This window comes from Panthera leo, chromosome B2 (genome assembly GCF_018350215.1).
Source record: "Panthera leo isolate Ple1 chromosome B2, P.leo_Ple1_pat1.1, whole genome shotgun sequence".
Classification (NCBI taxonomy): domain Eukaryota; kingdom Metazoa; phylum Chordata; class Mammalia; order Carnivora; family Felidae; genus Panthera; species Panthera leo.
In genome coordinates, this window is record NC_056683.1 from 73,209,296 (window position 1) to 73,230,922 (window position 21,627).

Below are 21,627 nucleotides of genomic sequence, written 5' to 3' on the forward strand. Positions count from 1 at the left end.
AACTGTGCATCTGTGAAATATATTCTGTGACAGGAACAGACATTCCAAGCATTTGTCTTGTGGGAATCACTAGAACCTTCCTGCTCACATTCTAAATGAAGAGAGTATCCGCGATGGGACGTCTAAATAGAGACCCAAGATTATGGTGCTTACTGGAGCAAAGCAGCAAGGAAAAACATCCAAACTAAAAAGGCAGTTTACTCTGTAAACAGTAATTTTAAATTGACATTTGACTTCAGATAAGTTGAAACATCTGAGCCTGAATCCCGTGCCAAATTAAAACATACATAAAAACCATACTTTGGGGTTGCAGACCTTTCAGAGATGGAGTGGTAATATAAGTATATTCTTTACACAGACCTGTTCCTAATCACGTATCTTCCATGTTTAAAACACTTCAGTTGTTTCCTATTTCACTGTAGGACAAAGTCCAAACCTCAGAATGGCAGGGAAAGCCTAATGATCCCACTCCTCCTGCCTCACAATTCACTCCTAGCCCCTCTCCAAACCTGCTCTGGGTCACTCATAATACATGTCTCCCAGTGGCCTTGTTTTCAGACCTTTTCACAAGCTATTCTGTACCCAAAGTTCTGGCTGATTCCTACATATTCTGGAGGCCTCAGTTTGGGCCTTTCTTCTGAGAAACCTTTGCAGACTCCTAAAGGCATGGTTAGGTGCCTATTATATTTTCCCCTTCCCCATATGCTGGGTACTTCCTTATGTGATGCAGTGAGATATTTTAAGTGTCTGTTTACTTGTCTCTATCTACTAATAGTCAGCTTTATAAGGGCAGGAGACAGTTCATTTTGTTCATGCTATCTCCTCAGCATACTACCCACCTGTCGATAATCACTGCTTACTTAATGAATAAATTAAGCTCTTGTAACATTCTAGTTGATTAGTGACCACAAGTGGCTGAATGGTTAGTGTCATTGCAGGGAAATTCATGGGAGAAGAGAACTTGTCCTGGTCATTGTACCCACAGCACTAATATCATACCTGACAATAGTAGATGTTCAATAAATACTTATTGAAGAAAAATTTGGAATACTGAGTAACCTTTAAAGTATAATACATTGTCTTTGATATAGTGGTTAATATGATGTTAATACTAATAGAGAGTTTCAGATCTGTTAAAATCATAATAGCCCTGGGAGGGAAATTGCCATTCTTATTATAGCAATCATTACTACTCTCAATATTAATGATTTAGCCTATTATAGATCAAGAATTTTTCCCTCTCAAGTATTGTCCTGAGTAAATATTTTCTTTTTCTTCTTTTTTTCTATTTTAGAGAGAGAGAGAGAGAGAGAGAGAGAGAGAGAACGAGTGGGGTAGAGGGGCAGAAACAGAGAAAGAGACAGAGACAGAGAGAGAATCCTGACAGAATCCCACGACCCTGGTATCATGATCTGAGCCAAAATAAGAGTCAGACGTTATTGACTGACCCACCCAGGTGTCCCGGTGTTTTCTAGTCTATTGAGTAGTGTTTCAGATTTGCATCTTTGATTTTCAATAATATGTAGCATCCTTGAAATATGGTATTTTTCAATTACATAAAAATGCTTCTTGGTTCCTACAATAGAAACATGGTAGGGTCTCTATATTCCTCAAAGAGAAACACAAAAGAAGTTATTTGTACACATCTTCACCTAGAAACCTTTTAGAGAAAATCAAAACATCTAGCTAGAAGAGTGTCTGAGGGATGATCTAGTTCAGCACCACACTTAGGGGTGAGTAGTCTCTTCCTCCATTAAAGGAAGAGAAAGGCAACTAGTATTTGACTAGTCTGCTCCAAATAGTTAAATATTTTTCCTTAAAAATAACATTAGTCCACACACATACACATCACTCACATAGTGCAGACAATTTGCATAACTGCTATAAATGATGAAACACATACCTACCTGATCAAGGAGAGGTAAGTAGTGTATGCTTAGATTTATGGCAATCCCATCACACCCACATAAATGGTACTTTCCACCACTCCCTATCCTTATCCCTACCATTAGAGTGAATCTCTTTTATAGTCCCAAGTCAAGAAAACATGTTGAGTCATAATGATTATTGTGCTACAAATTATATTACTATAAAACACACCCCTATTTTATTTTTAATAAAGTAAAAGAATGACAACAAAAAATACTGGATATTCAAATATTTGAATACTTGAAATATTCATTTCATATCTAGAGAAGTGTTTGAAGTTTGAGCCTCCTATGTTAAGAAAAATGCGCAAATTACAAAGTTGGCAAGGTCTGCATATCTTCCTTGTCTCTCACATAGCACACTGCTCCTCATCTCCATAGCTCCTCATTTGGGCCTGGCTTCTTAAAACTTTCTTTTCTCTGCTTGAACTCAGGAATCATCAGGAAAAGCCAGTAACATCAGTGGTGTCCATTGAATGGCTCAGATTTGAGAAAACCCAGGCTTCTGGAAGCAGTGATAGAGCAGCTGCAGCTAGAGGCTCCCACATGGTGGCCTGGAGAATATGGTATTTCCATCCACAAACCAAGCACCAGGAGAGGCAAGGTGAGAGGATAATAGTGGGGCATCTTACATTGGTGGCAAAAGAAGAGTTTCAGGAAAAGCAGGGTAGGTGATACTGGCTCTCCAGTAGGTTACTCATCAGGTGATGTGTCAGGAGCTGATATTCACATTCAAGGTCAGGGATTCAGGAAAACAAACAAGAATAAGTCAGGGTCCAAGTTCAGGAGGGAATGAGGGAGCCAACCAAAAAGGGCATGAGAATAGAGTTTTGAAAACAAAGATCAAAGTAGAAGGAGTTTATCAAGCTGAGCTTGGGTCAATACTGGATGATGATAATGCTGAGCCACCAAGTGTTGGTCTAAGTGGTTCATTAAGATCCTCGAAAAGGGTGGGCTGGGCCTTCAGGTATGTTTAGAGACACCAGACTTGCAGAGAATGGGGAGACAGAGTCTTGGAATTGATTTCTGGACCTTTCTCTCTAATCTTGTGATTTCTTTCAGAATTCCCTGCACTGGCTTCATGGCTTTCTATACATATAATTGATCCTTTCCATATATGTAATCTCAACCAAAGGATCGCCCTTTACCAGTCAAAATTATCCCTTTCCACATCTCCAGAAGGCCATCACAAGTCACGAATAAAGCAAGTTCTCAGCAAAATCAGCCCAGTGAGCACAGGAAAATTTTGAAGCTATCCTGCCTCTGTTTCTCACAGTTTTGATCTCATATAGGATGGTAGCCAGAGTAGGAAAGTACACTCAAGGAGAAAATATGTTGTACTGATAAAAGGTAAAAATGCCTGACTAACTGTACTTAGGGCAGAAATAACCACAGCTGACTACGAATCAACTGTGTATCACTGCCACTAAAAATAATCACACCCATCCCCTCTTTCCACTTACCTGTCTTTATCCCTGATAAGGTCTTGTTATTGCTAATTTGGATTCCTAGAGTTCTCTGTTAGACAATCCCATAGCAATTGATTTTTTCCCTGCTCCAATCCTATCTGTATACCAAAGCCACTGTCATTTTTGTCACTCTGCTATTCCATATATTTCAGTGGTTACTATTGCCTACCAAATTAAGTTCACTTTTCTTAATTTGATCTAAACATTTTTGCAGCATTACCTTCCACCATTCAACCTGTACCCAAGGTATCTGTAAACGTTTATTGTTCTTAGTTTTCCAGATACATTTATTCCTTTCTCCCATCAGGTCTTAGTCTTTGCTTTTTCCTGCTGAACATATCCATCTCTACCTGATAAAATCTTACCCATTCTTCTAAATACTGCTTAAATGTCTAAAGTATTCCCTTTCAACCACAGACATTTCCTCACCTCTTCAATTTTCCATAGCTCTCTATCTCTCATGCCAACTATACTCATCACATTCTGTGCTGAATGAAGAGCTTTCTCTGTCCATGGCATACAGCTTGCTGTTATTAATATTCATAAATATTTGTTGAATTCAAAAGAAGAAAGCATGATTCTTACATATATAGACACACATATATGAACCGCACACAAACAACACTATTTCATAATAGAGTACTATGCCCAATAAAGAAATTCAGAACTTTTTTTTTTTTTAAGTGATACACTAGCCTCCACAGAGAAAGTACAGAGATTCTAATCTAATAGAGACTTGGTCACCATGCAAAGTATACTTTCAATTTTGTGAAGATTGATTTTAACCACCATCTTCTTGAAAAGATTCATGTCTGAAAAATGCTTTCATAATCTTTATGGAAACCACCATGTAGTGAAATGAGAGAAGAGAATTGAACTAATCAGGAAATTATAAAACTCATATTTTGGCCACTTAGTCATTCTGGTAAAATATATGGAAGCTGAACATAGTAGCCAGGGGCTTTATTTTTTTCTTTATCAAATCATGCAGTTAATTCAAAAAGAAATCTCCATAGCAAGGTTTGTTTTGTTTCCTTAGGTTTCCTTAGTAGTCATTTCATAAATAAGAGCATGGGTCAGGATAAGGATAAATTTTAAAGCCCTCTTAATTTAGAAACACTGACTTCTACCTTCTTGGTATCCAAATAGTGTTGGGGGGAAAATGACATATTCCACATGACTCTGAAAGTAAACATGATCAATATCCTGAAACCCAAACTTGACATGGCTTTCAATTTTAATTGAAATCAGTATAGTTTTATTTTTTTTATCATTCATAAACCTCTTTCCAAAAAGACAAAATACATACCTAAACCACTAATTTTGATTTTGCAACAGCAAAACAAGTTTTGTAGTAAAAATAGAAGAGCTAAGAGAATGAGATGTTTGGGTACTAGTTCTAATTCAACCTCTGGCCGTGTAAACTTGGTAGAAACACCTCACCATTTATATATCCCATCTCCAGTCTACAAAATAAGGAAATAATCATGTTATCTTACCTATTTCATGATGAGGATTGAATGAAATAAATTAAGAGAAAGCATTTTGTAAATTAAGTATGAAAATCTCTGATGATCCTGATGCCGCTTCTCATTAACCCTGCAATGATCTCCATCCAGGACCTCTGCAGTTGGGCTAGCTGTCTCCCTATCCACTTCACTTAACTGTCCTAACAGATTCCATGGTTTTCTAGTTGCCCATACTTGTGAGAATCTCTGGTTCTTCTGGTCTGTCCAGCTGAGTCTTGCGCTTCCTTTAGAGACTTCATTCCCCCATGAAACTTTCAACCCACTAGGATCTTTGTTTTCAGAATTCTTTGTACACTTATGCCCTCAACCTCAAATAGAACATTAGTTTATGACTTTGTATATTTCATTTATTACAATTTACAAGTGTTGGTTCCACTAGAGTATGAATTTTTATGCATAAAGACTGCATCATATGCCTCTTTCATATAACTCAAAGTGCCTAGCTCAGGGCTGAGCACTTCTTAAAAAGAATGAACTGCTTGTTTCCCAACTTTCTTTTCCATAAGTTACTGACTAACGGACACTTAACCCCATAATTTCTGATATCTAGTCAATCATAAAGTCTCCTATGTTTAATATTCAAAATAAAGTCTCAAATATACCCACTTTTCTCTTTCTCCCTTCTCATATCCAAATTTCATCAGCAGCAAACACTTGTTTACTGCACTCTCAGCAATGGCTTTCAACTAGTACACAGAGCCAGAAAAATTCACTTTTAGAAATCCAATTATGCCTGCTTTCTGCTTAGAGCCTTTAAATGTTTTTGTTTTTGTTTTGTTTTTTATTAAACTTTAAATAAAATCCCGATGCCCAACAGTGGCCTCCAAGGCCACATATGCTCTGGCCCCCACCAACTTCTCCATCCTCATTGTGGGCCACCTTCCCCATGTCCCTCTATCCCAGGCACATGGCCTCCTCTAAGCTCCTCTCAGAGGCCATGGTCATTTGCCTTAAGGCCTTTGCACATGTTGTTTCCCCCTCCTCAAAGTCCTTCCCCCTTCCCCCTTCCCTGGCACTTTGCATAATCAGTTCTTTCTCTCCCTGTACAGAAGCACCACACTTGCTTTTTCTCCCAGTTCCTTCTCTTTAGAGAGGACTTTTTAAGCAATTCCATCCCATACGCTGTTTATTTCTTTCATCTTACTTATCATGATGGGTAATTATTCGTTATTTTTTATTTACTTCTGTATTATTTCTCTTGTCACTAGATTGTAAGATTCATGAAGGTAGGAACCATGTATGTTTTTTCATCATTACGTATTCACAGTACCTAGTACAGTTGTCTAGCACATAGAAAACACTCAAGTATTAGTTGAAGGAAAATTTAACAAGTGAAATTTGAGTATTTAATATATGCCAGGTGCTGGAAACACAAAGTAAAATAATTCCAGTCTTGTACCCCTAATTCCATGTTCAGTGATGTCATCATGTTGGTGGCTTAAATTTGGCCATGGTGAGAATATTACACAAGACAAATCAGGAAATACTGCAAATCATGGCTTCTCTCCATGCTACCCCTGCCCTGCATGACAGCTAGTTTATGAGCATATCATTCCAGATAGGAAAATGCATAATTATAAACACATGTGCAAAATGTTATGGGGGTTTTCAAGAAATAGTACTGCGAAGACTGAATGTGCATGTACACAAGGTGAAGTTGGACCCTTACCTTACACCATAATGCAAAAATTAAAACGGATCAAACACCTAAATGTAAGAGCTAAAATTATAAAACTCTTAGAAAAAAAAACATAAGAGAAATGCTTTATGCCATCAGATTTGTTACTTTCTTGGCTATAACACCAAAAGCATAGGCAACAAAAAACAAAAACAGATAAATTAGACTCCATCAAAATTTAAAGCTTTCATACATCAAAGTATACTATCAACAGAGTTAAAAGGCAATGTACAGAATGGGAGAAAATATTTACAAATCATGTATCTGATAAGGTATCCAGAATATGTAAAAACTCCTCCAACTCAAAAGCCAAATAACCAATTAAAACAGAGGCAAAGATATGCAAATAGCCAAAAAGTAGATGACATTATAATCATTAGGGAAATGTAAATCGGTCAAACTCACATGAGATACCATACCACCACACACAAATATTATTTTTTAAATATAATATAGCAATTTTTGGCAAGGGTATGGAAAATATTGAACCCTTCTGCATTTCTGGTAGGAATGTAAAGTGGTACAACCGTTATGGAAAGCAGCATAACTGTTCCTCAAAACATTAAAAATGGACTTATTATATGATCTGGCAATTCCATTTCTGGGTATATTTTCAAAAGAATTGACAGCAGAGACTTGTACAAATATTTGCATGTCAACATTCATAGCAGCATTATTCCCAACAGCCAAAAGGTAAAAGCAACCCATTGTCCATCAACAGATGAATGCATTCACAAAATGTGGCCTCTACATACAACAGAATAGGACTCAAAAATGAACTACTGGGACCTCATCAAAATAAAAAGCTTCTGCACAGTGAGGGAAACAATCAGCAAAACTAAAAGGCAACTGACAGAATGGGAGAAGATACTTGCAAATGACATATCATATAAAGGGTTAGTATCCAAAATCTATAAAGAACTTACCAAATTCAACACCCAAAAAACAAATAATCCAGTGAAGAAATGGGCAAAAGACATGAATAGACACTTCTCCAGAGAAGACATCCAGATGGCCAACTGACACATGAAAAAATGTTCAACATCACTCATCATCAGGGAAATACAAATCAAAACCACGATGAGATACCACCTTTCACCTGTCAGAATAGCTAACATTAACAACTCAGGCAACAACAGATGTTGGCGAGGATGCGGAGAAAGAGTTTGCATTGCTGGTGGGAATGCAAGGTGGTGCAGCCACTCTGGAAAACAGTATAGAGGTTCCTCAAAAAAACTAAAAATAGAACTACCCTACGACCCAGCAATTGCACTACTAGGCATTTATCCAAGGGATACAGGTGTGCTGTTTTGAAGGGACACATGCACCCCCATGTTTATAGCAGCACTATCAAGAATAGCCAAAGTACGGAAAGAGCCCAAATGTCCATCGCTGGATGAATGGATAAAGAAGATGTGGTATATATATATAATGGAGTATTACTTGGCAATCAAAAAGAATAGAATCTTGCCATTTGCGACTATGTGGCTGGAACTAGAGGGTATTATGCTAAGTGAAATTAGTCAGACAAAGACAAAAATCATATGACTTCACTCATATGAGGACTTTAAGAGGCAAGACAGATGAACATAAGGGAAGGGAAACAAAAATAATATAAAAACAGGGAGGGGGACAAAACAGAAGAGACTCATAAATATGGAGAACAAACTGAGGGTTACTGGAGGGGTTGTGGGAGGGGAGATGGGCTAAATGGGTAAGGGGCACTAAGGAATCTACTCCTGAAATCATTGCTGCACTATATGCTAACTAATTTGGATGTAAATTTTTAAAAAAATAAAAAATTAAAAAATTAAATAAAAAATAAAAATAAACAACAGAATAGGACTCATCCTTAAAAAGGAAGAAAATTCTAACACATGCTATAATATGGTAAACCTTGCGGACATTATGCTAAGTGAAATAAACTTAGCAAAAGGACAAATATTGTGTGACTGCACTGTGTATGTGGTACTTAGAGTAGTCACATTCATAGAGTCAGAAAGTAGAGTGGTGGTTGCTGTGGGCTAGGAGGAGAGCTAGGGAGTTCTTGTTTAATGGGTGTGGAGTTCTGTTTAGAAAGATGGAAGAAGACTGGATGTGGATGGTGGTGATGGTTGCACAACTGTGTGAGCATGCTTAATGCCACTCAACTGTACATTTAAAATGATTAAAATGGCACATTTTATGTTATTTATTTTTTATCAAACAAAAATAGTTAAAAAATGTTATGGAAATACAACAAAGCAAATAACTGGATTAGGAGAGGTTCTGATGAGGGAACTAGGACTTCACAGGAGAAGAGGTCTGTTCTAAACAGAAAGAAGGGAAAGCTATTTCTGGACAAAGGAAAAGTATGTGCAAACGAAAGGAATATGAGAGTGTAGGGTATATTCAAAGGATGGCAGTTTGGTGAAGGCTGGTTACAGGGATGAGCCTGAGCTGTAACCACCAAAAGATCCCTATAGTTCTGAATCAAAGAAATAATGTTTCATTTCTACTTACTTGTAACTTGACAGCTGACATATTTTGTATTTACTGTCCACCTGACTATATAATTAGCCAGGATAACCACTTTCCCATTCTTACTAGATTTCAGACAATTTGCTCAATTTAACAGTAAACTCGAGGGTATGAATTTTTGCCCCAAAACTGGAGAACTGTATTTTACAGATGGTAGGCAAAAGAAATTTTCAACATCCAAAAGCCAGAGTGAGAAGAACTGATACCAGTGCATTCCAGAGCCAATGTACCCAAGCCTAAGCCTGGAGAGAAGTCTTAATTTTCTGCCTAAGATGCTTTCAAGAATTATTAAAAATTGGGGCACCTGTGTAGCTCAGTCGGTTAAGCGTCTGACTCTTGATTTCAGCTCAGGTCATGATCTCACGGTTCGTGAGTTTGAGCCTTGTGTCGGGCTCTGCACTGACAGTGCAGAACCGGCTTGGGATTCTCTCTTTCATCATCTCTCTTTCAACCCTCCAGCACTGGCACTCCCTCTCTCTTTCTCTGAAAATAAATAACCTTCAAAAGAGAGAATTACTTAAAAATTTATTACACTTTTTTCTCAGTAATCTAAAAAGTAAATGTTTTAAACCTAAGGTTAGTGCTTTATCTTGTATGATTAATCGTATGGATCTATTATAAAGTAGACAAGGGGCGGCTGGGTGGTTCAATGGGTTAAGTGTCTGACTTCAGCTCAGGTCATGATCTCACGGTTCGTGTGTTTGAGCCCCGCATCAGGCTCTGTGTGGACAGCTCAGAGCCTGGAGTCTCCTTCAGATTCTATGTTTCCCTCTCTCTCTTCCCCTCCCCCGATCATGCTCTGTCTCTCTTTCAAACATAAACATTAAAAAATATATGTATTATAAAGTAGCCAAATGAATCTCACATATTGTTGCCACTTTGACCATAAAGAGTTGACCAGAATGAAGCAGTGAGGTGAATATCATAATATTGTGTCAATATGATTCCGCATGGGTTATATCAATATCATTAAAGTGTGAAGCAGTGTTTCTAACACCAACAGCAGTTGGATAACTTTACATAGGAAAACCTGCTTCAGTTCATTTAAATGGATTGGGATGGTCCACACAAGTTCTCAGAGACTTATCCTAAGGTCCAAAGTTTCTCCTAGGATAAGGTCTCATATACCAGAGGATCTAAATAAAGGAAGGAATGAGCAGAGAATGAGTTCTAAACAAAACAAAAGAAAAAAAAAAGAGTTTGATACAGCAGAGCCTCTTTCATCTGTTTCAGTGCATTAAATATGGGTTAAATATCTGCTGAGAAGGTAATTTGCAGGCCATCAAGTAAAAAGTAAAAGCATTTCTTCTGTACAAAATACTTGTCAGTTTTGATCATGTTTCTTCTTTTCATACATCATCTCACTCTACCCTCTTTTGTTCTTCTTTCTCTACTCTCATTATAATCTTCAGGAGAACCTCATTTAGTTAAACATCCTCCACCCAGTGTCTTAGGAGAATGAGGTTGCTTCTGTCTTTTGGGTTTGGTTTTTCTTGTAAGTATGTTGTAAAAACCATATTCTTCCTTCATATCAAAACACAGGCAGTTTCTTTCCAATTTTAGTTTCCCTCTGTGAACGGCAACCTGTAATCAAATTTGTGGCAGATAAATACATTACAGGGCTTTTCATTTTATAAGTGCTGCTGTTGAACTTGGGCATACAATATGGGAAGTTAAAGAACATTTTTCAGGCCAATCATTAATCTACTCCTCTTTGTTCCCATCACACTGTAACTCCACCTTTATTAGTGCCTATACCAATTTCAGTGTGGTTAGTATTATATTATCTACTCCATGAAGGTAAGATTAAATTTAATTTACTCTTTCATTCAACAAGCATTTATTGAGTAGCAGCTGTGGGCCAAGCACTAGACTATTGATTGGAGACATAAAGAGAAATCAAATAGAGTCCCTCTCTTCAAGGAGCCCACTTTGTCCCTATTCTGTCACATGTACTATATATATGTTTGTTCAATTAAATCACTAGATCATGCTTCAGCTTGAAGATGACTAAAGGACTTTGGTCTAATTAAATAATCAGATGTTTCTATAATGTTCTCACCACACAGCATCACATGCTTGTTTCCTCTTGAGGGTCTTCAATATTGAATATTAAAGGAACTATAGCCACAGAGATGGCAAAGAAGAGGAAGTGAAAATGTCTATCCAGGTAATACAGAAAGTGAAGAATGAGCCCAGATGGAAGTGGAAAGCAAGAATTGACCATGTTCTTTTGCATCTATGTCTGTGGTAAAGGGCAGCCTCGTTGACCTTGGATAGTTCTAATTCATACATGGTTTTTCTACTTTTAAAACTTGACCAAATTCAGAATTCAGAGAGGCTAAAGCTGAGCTACAATTCAAAGTTTTCACAAGGTTGGGACAAGTCATCAACTAAAATGCTTCTTTCATGTCTTCATATGGTGTCCTGTAATCAGGGATCAGGTATATAGACACAGGTATGTAGACAGAGATGAAGAAAGAGACTAAGTGGTAAGACCACTGTGGCAAATTACTATCACACAAATATCTGTGGGTAAGGCGGCTTAGAATCTCAGTCGGCCTCTTAAAGTTTATTTGCTTTCTTGGTTGTATTACAGATTAAACCAAGTTCATTTTCTGAGTTTCTATTTAAGAAGTCCTTGATATAAAATAATCATTTCAACATTTATCCAACAGTTATTGAACGTTATTCTGTGCCAGGCCCTGTGTTGGGGGGGGTTGCAGGCACAAAGGGAAATATGACATGCTTTCAAAAAGCTCCCAGTCCAGTGGAAGAACAAACAAGTGTGCTGCTGAAGACCGGATTTCTAATCCTCTTTCAATTCACAATTTCTCTAGTCACATATGTCTTCCTTTTAAAGAGAGTATTTGCTAACTTGATTCCCTAACCTTTTGAGACACAAATCTGGAAAAATAGGGACAAAGAAGAGACAGGAAATGGGAGCAGGGGAATAAAGGGATAAAGGGGCTAAATCAGACCCTGTAAGGAGAAAGAATGAAGTAGTGAGATAAAAAGAAAAGTCACATGGACGGGCGCCTGGGTGTCTCAGTTGGGTAAGCGGTTAAGAGTCCAACTTTGGCCCAGGTCATGATCTCACAGTTCATGGCTTTGAGCCCTGTGTCAGGCTCTCTGCTGACAGCTCTTAGCCTGGAGCCTGCTTCAGATTCTGTGTCTTCCTCTCTCTCTCTGCCCCTTTCCCGCTCATGATCTGTCTCTCAAATATAAATAAACTTTAAAAAAAAAAAAAGAAAAGAAAAGTCACATGGAACTAAAGCTGGAGAGCATTTTGAAGGCTGGTTTGTAAGCAGCTCTGGAATATAAGAGTTTATAATATGGAGGGTAAGAAAAGAGAAGAATGGAGAAAATAATTCTGAGAAGAGTTGTTCTGAAGTAGAGTTGAATCCCCTCTACCGTTTAATTGAGAGAGAAAAGTAAATTTAGAATATATTATGAAATCATTTTTGGCCTGTCAGGCCATGCTTCTTTGTGTTTAATTCTTACAAAGACTGAGCCACATGGGGCCCCAAGATTTAGTGTGCATTTGGAATGCAGCATCTATAACTGGAGTGTGTAAAGGAGCATAAATGTTGAGGTTCACATTTTGGAAACACCAACATTATTTAGCTAAGCAGAGCTTTCCTCAGGCTGGAGTGTCCTAATGGGTGATTTATTTCAATGTAGCATTATCTTATAATGGTCAAGCTGTATTGAATGAATGAATTAATTAATTAATTAAAATTTTAAAAAAGCAAGGCAGGTATTCAGTAAAAGATGGAAAAGGGGTGGGAAGGAAAGAGCAAAATAGAAATTCAATAGCTAATAAGGTTGGAGGACATAAGGAAGAGTGCAGACAGTGGGTGGGCCTATGAGCTGAGACTTGTCATCCTCAGCTCTAGCATCAAATACTGCCATCTCAATGACACTCACTCAACCTCTCCCAAGGGAAAATAGTCACAGTTTTACATGATATTAAAAAAAAATTGTCATGTTTTAACAGGATTGTTGGTTTTTCTTTCCCCTTTAGAGAAGTTGGTGGAACGTATTTCTACACCCCATTACAATATTATGGTACAGTATTATGGGAGTAGAACAGATCAACATGAAATAGCACGGCATGTATAAGAATTTGCAAGTTGTTCCTTGGAGCTGTAACAAATGAATAAACATGCTCCATACGGAGCATTTAATATGGGCTAGGCACCAGGCTGAGCCCTTTACTTGTTTCATCTCATAATCCTAACAACATTCCTAAAGTAGATGCTATTATAATCCCTATTTTATGAATTTAGAGGGATTAAATAACTTGCCCTAGATCATACAACTAGCAAGCAACAGAATCAGGATTCAAGTAAGCAATTAAATTCCACTGCCCATGCTCCTAACCATTTGACTATACCACCCCTCGTGAATGTTGTAAAGGGAGGTCTGAGCTTTATCCTCTAGGTCAGTGCATCTATAACTAGGGTATGTGTTCAGGGTACATGAAGCCAGAACATACATGTGGCCATTTGCCTAGGAAATCAATTGTACTCAAAGATCTGGGAGGGAAAAATCCTACTCAAGTGAAAAAATGTTAGAAGGTAATGATTTTAAAAAATTTATAGGAAAAATGAAGACATGTTGTAGATTAATATGTAAAATTTTGTGAGTTACAAAGGTAAAAAAAAATCGTGAGATTTTGGTAATTTGTTGGTAATTTTAACCTTGGCTCCCTTTCCTCCAGACTTACTCATGTTCACTCTTTTTTTAGGGCTTTCACAGAGATTTTTGTGAAGTACTGCTTTAGGCGTGAAAGCTGTGGACAGTTTCAATAGCATTGCATAGTCAAGTTTACATTTTGGAAAGCTTTTTTACAAGTGAGGGAGAAATACAAGGAAAGAATCAGGCTTCACTAGTAGAATGGGGCATGGATTATACAGGGCACTGAGCTCACTTGTAGACAGTGAATTTGAGGGGCCTGGGGAACCTCCAAATGTGTGTCTGTTGAGGACAATGTGGATCTGGAACTCCAGAGAGAGATAGTTCACAAAGACCTTTTATCACCTTCTTGTACTATCAGCATTCAAGATTGGGTCCCCACCTAGTACCTAGAACAGTGTTTGGTACAGAGTAGGAACTTGAAAATGACTTGTTGAATGAAGGAAGTAGAAATAAGAGGGCATGCATGTATTAATAATGTGTTTGATGAGATATTCTGTTTATGGAAACTGCAAAAAAATTATTTAGAATTAATGTTTTGTATCTATGTGCATATTAAATTCATAAATACTTTATAGGGTTCATATGGCATAATGATATTAATCCCTGTAAGAAAACTACTTTCAAGAGCACAGAGTTTTTTTTAAATGTTTTTCTTTATTTTTTTAGAAAGAGAAAGAGAGAGAGAGAGAGAGAGAGAGAGAGAGAGAGAGAGAGCTCACTTGCACATGTGAGCCAGGGAGGAGCAGAGAGACAGGGAGAGAGAATCCCAAGCAGGCTCTGTTCTGTCAGTGCAGAGCTTGAACCAAACTATGAGATCATGTCCTGAGCCAAATCAAGAGTCAGATGCTTAACTGATTTAGCTACCCAGGTGCCCCATGAGAACAAAGTTGTTTTTTGTTTTTTGTTTTTGTTTTTTTAAGTTTTATGTTTTGGGAGAGAGAGCATGAGCGGGGGAGGAGCAGAGAGAGAGGAGACAGAGGATCTGAAGTGGGCTCTGTGCTGACAGCAGACAGTAGCAAGCCCGATACAGGGCTCGAATCCATGAACTGTGAGATCATGACCTGAGCCAAAGTCAGATGCTGAACCGACTGAGCCACCCAGGAGCCCCTGAGCACAAAGTTTGTATGTAGTCCTACAATATTATTTTTTGGTTTGGCTTTAACCAAATTGTGGAAGGAGTCCAAATGTCCATCAATAGATGAATAAAGAAGATGTGGTATGTATACACAATAGAATATTACTCAGAAAATAGAATGAACTTTTGCCATTTGTAACAACATGGATGAATCTAGAGAGTATAATGCTAAGCAAAATAAGTCAGTCAAAACCCTGTGATTTCACTCATATGTGGAATTTAAGAAACCAAAGGAAAAAAAAAAAAAAGACAAACCAAAAAACGAACTCTTAACTGTAAAGAACAAATTGATGATTACCAGAACGGGGTGGGCGGGGTGGGGTGTGGGTGAAATAGGTGAGGGAGATAAGTACACTTAACTGACGAGCCCTGAGTAACATATAGAATTGTTGAATCACTATATTGTATGTCTGAAACTAATATAACACTGTATGTTAACTACACTGGATTTAAAATTATTTGGCTTTAAAAACACCAATTATTTGATATTTCTAAAATGTAAAGACATTAGTAAATGTAAATGTTCATCAGGAGCTCTTAAATAAACCCTTCTGTCAGAGAATAGGAACTATCCCTTTAAAAATCTCTGAAAGGATTCTTGGCTGCCACTGCCATGTGCTCTGCCAAAGTTTGACCTTTCTAAAGTAGTAATTGGCTATGTATATGTGCAGTTTTTATATATGTGCGTAAGTGTGTGTGTGTGTGTGTGTGTGTGTGTGTGTGTGTGTGTATGTTTGTACCTACTTGGATGTATATGTTATAAATATATGTATCACAGAATGCTTGTATCACAAAATACCATTTCCTGTTTTCCAATCTGACCTGTGCAGTATGGCAAATCATTTGAATGTTTATTTTGCCTCAAAATTTTCTCTCAGTGCCTTCATTACTTTTCTTTTTCTTTTAACTGTACAGCCATATTTCCTAAGAGACCTACTACTTCTGAGTTTCCTAGTTACAGCTTTATAGATTGCTAGGAGTTCTGTAGCCTTTTATTACTATGAGATTGAGTTCTGACTTTATGACTCACTTTCTGGAAGTCAATTTTCTCAACCCAGAGTCCATTTAATTTCACTGGCCATGACAATTTTGAAATACAGCCATATATGTCCATAGATAATACTTTAGAAACTATTATCAGCTTGGTTTTACATTGAATTCCATTTTACTGTTCATATTGGGCTTTATAATATTTACTTTCTTTAAATGCAATATTAGCAGGAAAATAAAATTTTATTTTTTGTAGTAAACTTTTCATAGAGGGTGCAGGAATATGTGTAAATAAACACTGCTACTGTTAAGCCTTATAGGTTTTAGTCTGCCTTATTTCTATAAGTCATTGAGTAACTATGTGTGGTTGAAAAACAGGAACTAGACTACGTGATTCCCCTCTGAAGCAACCATTTAGAGATGTGCATTATGATAGTGCTCTGTGACTGCCTACTCTTGACCTTAACTTCTAACTGCCCTCCCACTCCTAATACTTTCATTATGCTTCCTGAAGCCCTCAGTCCCTGGCCCTGCTACTAAACTCACTCCACCTTCTTGCCTTAATTGAAGCCTCACTCTACCCTGAGACACTCACTACTTCGCCATAAGTCTCCCCAAATGGAGAATGTGGCGGTCTACACCCACAGTGTCTCAGAATGAGGAAGTAGAGCTCAGGTTCTCTGCATCTAGTGGTGCTTCACACCAATCATGTAAAATCCCCTTCTCCTTGAAGGTCCGTGTTTTCCAGCCACACCATATTCCACCCTTCCTTGTAATCAGAGTACCTGTGGATTCCACAGACAATTCCCCCATATTTACTAAACCACTTTAGCACCCAACTATGGTCTTCCCTTTCATGCCACTTTCACGGTCATTCTGGGTGACATCCTGTCCATGCAGTGTCCAAGTTTCATAATTTCCTGACCTCATCTTCATTACCTACCACCTTCTCCACTTCAGCCATTCTCTGTTATGACAGACCTGTATTGTGGTATCACTGCTTCACCTCTGAAAAACCTAAATTCAGCTATCTCATTTTTTATCACAACCTCACTTAGCAATACTTCAATACCATGTTCTTCATATTCATTAAGTTCTCCAAACACCTGATGGCTTCACTTTTTCTCTATGTGCACTTTTCTGTCTTCCCTTCTTTCCCTATCCATCTAGGAATCCAAAGTTCATTAAATCAACATATTCTTGCCAATATTCTCAATAACATTAACGTACTGTTTTTCCAATTGTTCTGGACTAGCAAAACCCCAATCCTGGACCAATCCATGTGTCTACCACATCTATATTTAAAGCTGAATAAAATCATAAAAACACATCCATTGATGCCAATGGAAAGTAATGTCTTCATCTCCAACAAGATCCTCAGTGCTGCCTGGCAATCCTTTCATGCTATTTCAGTCAAGTCTGTCTATCTCATTCTCCATAGTGGATTGCAAATCTCTGCTCTCCTAGAACCACCTATACTACCACATCAACCCTCACTGTCAGCACATGCCCTTATCTCCTGCTTCACAGAGAAAATAGAAGCTATTATTCAAGAGGTTTTTGAGCTCCCTGACCCAAACCGTGTACATTTATTTGAATTTGTCCCTGTCCTTCTACCTTCCCTACTGCCTCAGTAGATGAGATATCCATTCGCCCACTTAAGTCTGATGCTTCTACCTAAATACAGAATCCCATTCTTCTCACACACTCAGAAACTTGCTACTTTAATCTTCTACTTAATCTTTCCCTATTATTAGTTCTTTCCCACCAGGATTAAATATATTCAAGCTTTTCAAAATTAATATTTTTCCTTCATTGACCTCACACTCTTCTCCAATTTAGTGCAACATCAGAGTGTTCTTTGCCTTTCTCCATTCCATATTTGTACAGAGAATTCTAATTTCTAACTATAGTAGCAGTATACTTAATAGTGTGCTCTATCTTACAATATATAAAATTGATTCAAATTACTACAACCTCCTTACCAAAAAGAAAATTACCATGTGAAGTTCAATATTTCTTTGCAACTATTCTTTTTTTTTTTTTTTTTTTTTAACATTTATTCATCTTTGAGAGACAGAGAGTGAGACAGAGCATGAGCGGGGAAGGGGTAGAGAGAAGGAGACACGGAATCTGAAACAGGCTCCAGGCTCTGAGCTGTCAGCACAGAGCCCGACACAGGGCTTGAACTCACCAACTGCGAGATCATGACCCAAGCTGAAGTCGGACGCTCAACCGACTGAGCCACCCAAGCACCCCGACAACTATTCTTTTTTATTCTCAAGTTAGTTAACATACAGTGTAGTCTTGTCTTCAGAAGTAGAACCCAATGATTCATCACTTACATGAAGTGCCCTCCTTAATGCTCATAACCCATTTAATCCACCTCCCATCCATTTACCCCCATCAACCCTCAGTTTGTTCTCTGTATTTAAGAGTCTCTTTTTGTCTTTAGAATATAATTATAAGTGTACAGTCAGAGTACTAGGTTCAAAGTTATTTTAATCAATTCTTTTTATGTGTATGGTTATCACTTTGACAAAAAAACTAATTTATTTCTGTTTGTCTTTAGTTTTAGGGTTTATTTTCTTCATTTTTTAAAAAGTTTATTTTACTCTTTGTGTATACACAAACTTCTACATAGTTCAAATTAAAAGGTAAATTCAAAGAAGTCTCATTCGCACCCTATCCATTCCATCCCATTCCCACCCACCCCTGATGGGTAATCATTTTCACTAAGTTCTGGTACATCAATATTGCATTTCTTTTTTTTTTAATTATGTATCTTTATTCTTTTCTCACCCATTGTTCTTCACAAATGCTACCATGTCATTATGTACACTTCTTGTGCTTACTTTTTTTACTTAACAATACATCCTGGCTTAGGTCTGTAACATTATTTTATGTTATATTTACTCTGTGTATTAATTATATTTACTATGTTTCTGTATGTGATATTTTTTCATTTTTTACTACTTCTTTTGGTATTTTAGAAGGATTTTTCTTTTCTTATAATGCTTATAACTTTTTAAAAAAAATTTTAATGTTTATTTATTTATTTTTTAATGTTTATTTATTTTTGAGAGAGAGAGAAAGAGAGACAGAGCATGAGTGGGGGAAGAGTAGAGAGAGAGGGATACGCAGAATCTGAAACAGACTCCAGGCTCTGAGCTGTCAGCATAGAGCCTGACGTGGGGCTCGAACTCACAAACCGTGAGATCATGACCTGAGCTGAAGCCAGACACTCAACTGACTGAGCCACCCAGGTGCCCCAATAACTATTCTAATGTCTTTTGTAAAAAATAGTCCACTTTTCCCTGAGGCTTCTATTTGGTTTGTCAACTTTAAATGATGTATTTTGACTGCACATATTATCTGTACGCAGTGAGTTTATTTTACTCTCTAACTTTTCTCCCCACTTCCCCTATCATTTTTATGAGGAGTTGGTTTATTTCTATTTTGTTAGAACATGTCATTCTTACATAATTTTCCTCTACCCTTTGTTTTAATCATAGATCCACATTGAAATATAGTCAATATATACTGTCAATCCAGGTCAATATTCTTGATCAACATAGATACAAAAATTCTCAACAAGATAATATCAAACTGAATTCAAGAGTACATTAAAAGGATCAAGTGGGATTTACTCCAGGGATACAAAATTGGTTCAACATTCACCAATTTATTAATGTGATATACCATGTTAATGAAGTGAAGGATAAAAACCATGTCATCATCTCAACAGATTCAGAAAGACTTTTGACAAAATCCAAGAACATTCATGATGAAAACTCTTAACAAAGTGAGCATAGAGGCAGTGTACCTCGACATTATACAGTTCATATTTGACTAGCCCATATACTTACTTAATAGTGAAAAGCTGAAAACTTTCTCTAAGATCAGGAACAAGACAAGGATTCCCTCTCTTGTTACTTTTATTCAACATAGTATTGTAAATCCTAGCTAGAGCAGTGAGGCAATAAAAAGAAATAAAAAGCAACCAAATAGGAAAGGGAAAGAAATAAAACCACTCTATTTGTAGATGATATTATATTACATATAGAAAACCCTAAAAACTCCACCAAAAAACTGTTAGAACTAATAAACAAATTCTATAGAGATACAAGATACAAAATCATTATACAAAAATCAGTTGTGTTTCTATACACTAATAATTAACTATCAGAAATAAGTATAAAAATAATCCCATTTACAATTTCATCAAAAAGAATAAAATACCTAGGAATAAATTTAACCAAGGAGTGAAAGACTTGTACACTGAAAACTATACAATATGATGAAATAAATAAAGCCAAAGAAATGGAAAATACTCTGTGCTTATGGACTGATAGAATTAATATTGTTGTAATGTCCATATTAATGCAAAGCAACCTACAAATTGAATGCAATCCCTATCAAAATACCACTGGCATTTTTTACAGAAATAGAAAAAACAACCTTAAGATGTGTATGGAACCAAAAAAGACCCTGAATAGTCAAGGCAATCTTGAGAAGGAACAAAGCTTGAGGCATCATATTGCCTGATTTCAAACTATATTACAAAACCATAGTAATCAAAACAGTATGATATTGGCATAAAAACAGTAACACAGATCAGTGGAACAGAATAGAAAGCTCATAAAAAACTCATGCTTATATGGTCAATTAATTTATGACAAAAGAGCCAAGAATTTACAATCAAGAAAGGACAGTCTCTTCAGTAAATGGTATTAGGAAAACTGAAAAGCCACATGCAATGATTGAAGTAAAAATGAATGAATGGTAGCCACAGAAAGAAACTGGACCCCTACTTTATGCCATTCATAAAAATCTATTCAAAATGATTAAATACTTGAATGTAAGACTTAAAACCATTAAAACTCCTAGAAGAAAATGTAGGGGATAGGTTCCTTGATATGTCTTTACAGTGACTTTGGATTTGACACCAAGAGCAAAGGTAAAAAAAAATAAGAATAATAATCAACAAGTAGCACTGCGTCAAACAAAGAACTTCCTGCAGAGCAAAGTAAACCATCAACAAAATGAAAAGATAACCTATGGAATGGGAGAAAATATTTTTAAATCATATATCTGATAAGGGGTTAATATCCAAAATATATAAAGAATTCATACAACACAATAGCAAAAAACAATCAAACAAACAAAACCAATTAAAAAAAAAAAAGGCAGAGGTACTGAATAGACATTTTCCCAAAGAACACATACAAATGGCCAACAGGTATATGAAAAAGTGTTCAACATCACTAATCATCAGGAAAAGGCAAATCAAAACCACAGTAAGATTTCACCTCACAACTGTTAGAATGGCTGTCATCAAAAGACAAGAGATAACAGTTGTTGGTGATGATATGGAGAAAAGGGAACCCTTGTACACTTGGGAATGTTGCTTGGGGCAGCAATTAAAAAATAGGCAGAAAAAGAAATTGAAGTTTCTTCAAAAATTAAAGAATGAACTGCCATGGGGGTGCCTGGGTAGCTCAGTCAATTGACCATTAATTGATTGCGGTTCAGGTCGTGATCCCAGTGTCATGGAATCAAGCACCATGTGGGACTCTGCACTGACCATGGAGCCTGCTTGGGATTTTCTCTGCCCTTCTCCCTGCCTCTCATGCACTCTCCCTCCCTAACATAAATAAAAAAAAAAAAAAAA

The 21,627-nt window shown here is 37.0% G+C and overlaps 1 long non-coding RNA gene across 2 annotated transcripts in view; it reads left to right on the forward strand.

Annotated features, from left to right (window-relative positions):
* LOC122220127 overlaps positions 1-21,627 on the forward strand; it is a 262,266-nt gene that overhangs the window by 193,773 nt on the left and 46,866 nt on the right. For both annotated transcript variants that reach the window (XR_006202686.1, XR_006202687.1), the window contains exon 4: positions 2,363-2,532. This is a non-coding gene — a long non-coding RNA (uncharacterized LOC122220127). The remainder of the gene's footprint in view (positions 1-2,362; positions 2,533-21,627) is intronic.